Genomic DNA, 5,128 nt, shown 5'->3' on the forward strand with positions numbered 1-5,128 from the left:
CCAATTTTTTAAAATTCCCTTATTATATCCCAAACTCCATGGAAGAGGAAAAACCTCACCACAATAACAGAGTTCATCATTCTGGGCTTTCCTGAATATCCAGAGCTACAAATCCCCTTTTCCTTCTGTTTTTACTGATTTACCTGATCATCCTGATAGGCAACCTCACTATTATAGCCCTGACGTGCCTGGACCCATCGCCTGCACACCCCCATGTACATTTTCCTCTGTAACTTGTCCTTCATCGATATCGCTTTCACCTCAGTCACTCTTCCCAAACTGCTGGACATCTTCTTAAGAAAGGGACAACGTATTTCTGCAATTGGGTGTTTTACACAGGCGTATTGTTTCATCTCTTCAGGATGTGTAGAATTTCTTCTCCTTACAGTCATGGCTTATGACCGCTACGTGGCCGTCTGTCACCCCCTGCGTTATGCCATTATTATGAACCTAAGACTCTGTGTACTGATGGCTGCTGGGACCTGGATCTTTGGCTATATGGAAACAGTGACACACACTGTCCTTCTCTCTCATTTCTCTTATTGTGAGTCCAATGAGATTAACCATTTCTTCTGTGACCTCTCAGCACTGCTAAAACTCTCCTGTAGCAGCACTGCCACCATTGATCGTCTGACTTACACTATAGGTGTTGTCCAGGATATGCCCTGCATTATCTCAACCTTTGTATCTTATGTCTACATCATCTCCACCATCCTCAGGATTCGTTTAACGAGGGCAGACGCAAAGCCTTCTCCACCTGCTCCTCCCACCTCACGGTCGTTATTCTCTTCTATGGACTACACTCTGTTCATATATGAGACCAACATCCACACAGTCCCCCAATCAAAATAAACTTTTTGCAGTGTTGTATAACGCTTTGATCCCCATGTTCAATCCCTTGATTTACAGCCTGAGAAACCAAGATGTAAAAAAGGCCCTAAGAAAAATAATTATTAGAAAACAAGTTTCTAGAGACTGTAGGAACATTTTCTCTGCCCGGGACTGTAAAATGTCCTGGCTGACCAAGAGATAGAATGAAATACACCCTGCATATTAAGACATCACTGACCAAGAAATAGAATGAAATGCACCCTGCATATTAAGGACATCACTGACCAAGAAATAGAATGAAATGCACCCTGCATATTAAGGACATCACCTGGTTACGAGAATGACTGCAACCCCTAACTATATAAATCTTGAATTCTTATTAAGGACACTGTAACGTGGTCAGTCGTGGCTTAGGAAACAGTCAAGAGAAATAAGGAGGCAGATTCTGGCTGTTTCTTAGGTGTTTATTTATAGTGAAAAAGCCAAAAATCAAACAATAGTTTCATCTCACCTTAACTTCGGGTAACCACAGTCCTCAAACATAGCAGGTCTTTGTCTAGGCTGGGTCTCCAACTGCTCCCCGGGGCCCCTCTAAACCTTCTGGGACCTGCCTTCTTATGCTAGGCTGAAGGGATCCCCTCTGGGCCCCAGAATCACAGGCTGGATTGAGACTTAAAGAGAACTGGACCAGATAGCTGAGGCCGGCCGGTCCCTTAAGGTGGTCTGAGGGAGGTTTCCTGTAGACTCCCTCACCGGACACCTAAAACTCAAGACCAACATGGTTTGTAGCTTTCACATCTCGAGTGTGCAAGCTTCACTGTTGATAGGTAATCCATTTTTTTATTAGAATTCTCCACCATAACTTCTGTCTGCTGTCTGTCCATCGGTCTGGGGGTGGTAACATTTGTAAAACTTCACCCATCGAGTCCACACTAGGAGGAAGGTGGAGCATGGGTGTGAAATTTATCTGATCTAATAAGGATGAATTTATTTTCAACAGGTCAAAGTGGAGAAAATCCCTGAATCAGCTCGCCCTGACCTTCCTCTCCTGTTTATTAAAAAAAAAAAAATATATATATATATATATATGTAGTTTCATAGCTTCCTAAAATTATCCAGCTGTGTACGGTGCACTGACAAAGAAATGTCCCCCAAAGCCTGTATAAACAATAAAAATTCATAATTCTAAGGTGGTCAGGACAGAGGAAAGTGTTCCCCTCCTAGGAGTGGAGCTCAGGGGGTGGGCAGAGAAAGCAAGCCTGGGAGATTCACCCAGTAGACTAAAATAGGCAACTTGCAGATAGACCACAATACTTGTGAAATACGTAGTCATTGTCTAATGCTCTTAGCTCATGGCTGAATGACTTCAGTCCCTGACAGGTCACATCCGGAGCTCGTGGGTCTGTGCCACGGTCAACTGCTTCTCACCTGTAAACTAGGTGCATGCAGGCAGGAAGCAACAGCAGGAAGACACAGTGGCCCTGAATCTTTAGGGCCTTTCCGCATTGTAGGGACTCATGAAGGGGTGAAGACCAGGGTCTCCCCGCTGGACTTCACACTGTGATGCAGCGTGTAGAATTTCAGTTGGCCCACTTCCAGGTAAGTTTATCAGGATGGGTGAATATATAGTATTGTATATTTCAAGAGAAGAAGTAGAAACGTAGACGCAAGCTTACAAGCTGAGCAAAACACGTTGGGTCATGTATCTGCAATGGGCAACTGCATAATCTAATCAATTAGGTCTTCCACGTGAATACAGTGTACTAATTTGGATGAACTTAATCAACTGGGTAGGCTGGAGCATAAAATTTGACTAATAATCCCTATTCTCTGTTTCTTCATTCCTCAAAGCAGTACTGCCTCCGGAATCCTCCAGGGTCCTCAGTATCTCTGGCTATTTCTTGCTATGTAATATATTCACCTCATTATACCTTCTTATTCATAAGGCTGAATGCCATCCCAGGTTTATTCTTCTGTACTTTTCATCATATGTTAGATGCAGCCTCACAATGCACCCACTGACTCTCTAGCCATCAAGGCAGATGGTGGAGCAGGAGAGCAGAGTCCCCAGGCCCCTTCTCATCTCTGTTATAAGTGGAAACTAAGAAACTCAACATCTTCTGCCTTCATGGTCTTCAGCCCTAGAATAATATGTAATCCATGCTGTGAAAAGTGAAACTTGTCTTCTCTTTCCGTACTGTGCATTAATCTTCAGGTTGTGTCAATGGCTCTTCCTTGGCGTTCTTCTGAATTCCAATAAAAACAAATTAAATTCCAGTTAATTGTGAGAAATCCGTGCTATCGTTGCAATGCAAGCAGAGAAAAACGAATGAAATACCGTATCTCATTGCCCCGGAGTATCTGCTCCAGGTGCTGGTACTCTGAGTATTACACGATAGGAGGCTTGGGGATGTAAATTAGACCATCTACTCTTTTGAAACTTTGGGGTAAATTTTGAAAGGTTTAGGCACCTTGAAAAGCATGTAAAAAAAAATAGCAACCATGCAGCTAAATCAGCCATATCCAGGGGAGTGGATTTTTAGCTGGAAGTATGCATGCACTTTTGGCCAGAAAGGCTCAGTGTTCTGGGGGGGGTGGGAAGGAGTTAGGCGTCGTAGATGAAAACTGTGCATAGAGTAAAGTCAGCACTTTGCCCCACTGTTGAATAGCGTGGCGGCAGAATGCATGGACATTTAGCCATGCAATTTGATCTTCAAACACTACTTACACTGATGCCATGTGTTTGAAAACAAACTAGATTTGTGAATGTGGAAATTTGCGTACACGCATTTCTAGATAGGTGCTCCGTTGAAAATTTATCTCAATATTTATTGAAGGTTTAGTACACTGTATTCATGTGGAAGACCTAATTGATTAAATTCTGCAGTTGCCCATTGCAGATACATTATTTCCTAGTTACCATACATTATTATTTGTACACACAGCAAGTACATTCTTGTAGCCTTATTTCCATATATCTGAAGCATATTTTACCAGTCAAATCTTCCTCAAAGTATCTATGCGGTCAAACAATTTAAGAGAATGATGTGTAAAGACATCTAAAAAAAAAGTAAAGCTGGACAGAGAATAAACTGATATTGCACATCTGAAAGCCTCTGGGACACTTAATCCAAGCCTGTGTTCAAACAGACCAAAATGCTATGCTAAACAGTTTATTTTATTTATTTTTATTTATTTTTTCTATACCAACATTCCTGTAAAAATACAAATCATATCGGTTAACAATGAAACTTCAATTTCGCTCGAGGACGGTACAAGGAACAATGTTGCCAGTTAAACAGTTGAAAACATATTGAAAACATTTGAAAATATGTCAGAACTCGTCTAAACCTAACCCGAAAACTCATGAAATTCATCTCAACATGAGAGAATTAAATGCAACAAATAGATCATAACGGGAAACGGAATAAACTGGAGGGATGGTTGGGGGGAGTTAGGTAAAAGGAAAACGGCGATTAGGTGTCCTGAAAGGCTTGGCTAAAAAGCCATGTTTTAGTCTCTTTTTGAAGACAGAAGGGCAAGATTTTCATCTGAGGTCGGGGGGTAACGCATTCCATTGGTGTGGACCAGCAGTCGAAATGGCCCGTTTTCTGATTAAGGTTTTGGCTTGGGAGTTTATAAGCAGCTGATGGAAGGGAAATGCTTGGGTTTTGCAGTTCTCTATAAAGGGGGTCTGTGCAGGGTCAACAAAAGGGAGCCATGTTCAGATTTATAGAAATGATTGAACTGAATAAATTATGGCAGTGAGAACAGGTCAAAAAGCCATGTATCAACGAATTCAATAGATGCAAGAATTAGAGACCTTCATAAATGTATAGTTGAGTAAAATGAAAAACTCACTTATATGAGCTTATAGAGAACTCAACGAGAGCCTTTAGACAACTAAAATGAATAAATGCTCAGCAATTTTCTAATCATCAGTCTCTTACATTACTTTTTTCATTTTTTTTATGCATTTAAATTAATTTCACCAATAAATCATAGACACTTATTTTGAAAATTGTATCAAAATGATTTCCTTCATGGTTTGCCAGTACTTATTATCGAAATGCCTGATACAATTGACGTTTTGAAGAATCTCCTTCCTTCGGAGCCGTGCTAGCCCCTGTTCAGATTCTGAAGATATATGAAATCATATAAATGTATTTCTTATATTGCCTCATTTCCATCCTTTAGCGATCCACTGTATATCACCTGGGAGTATACCCTCTGCCCTTGATCACAGGTGTATGACGTATTCTTCTCTGCCATATGCGCTGTGCTTGGAAATTTTCAT

The sequence above is a fragment of the Rhinatrema bivittatum genome, unplaced genomic scaffold (genome assembly GCF_901001135.1).
Source record: "Rhinatrema bivittatum unplaced genomic scaffold, aRhiBiv1.1, whole genome shotgun sequence".
NCBI classification, from domain to species: domain Eukaryota; kingdom Metazoa; phylum Chordata; class Amphibia; order Gymnophiona; family Rhinatrematidae; genus Rhinatrema; species Rhinatrema bivittatum.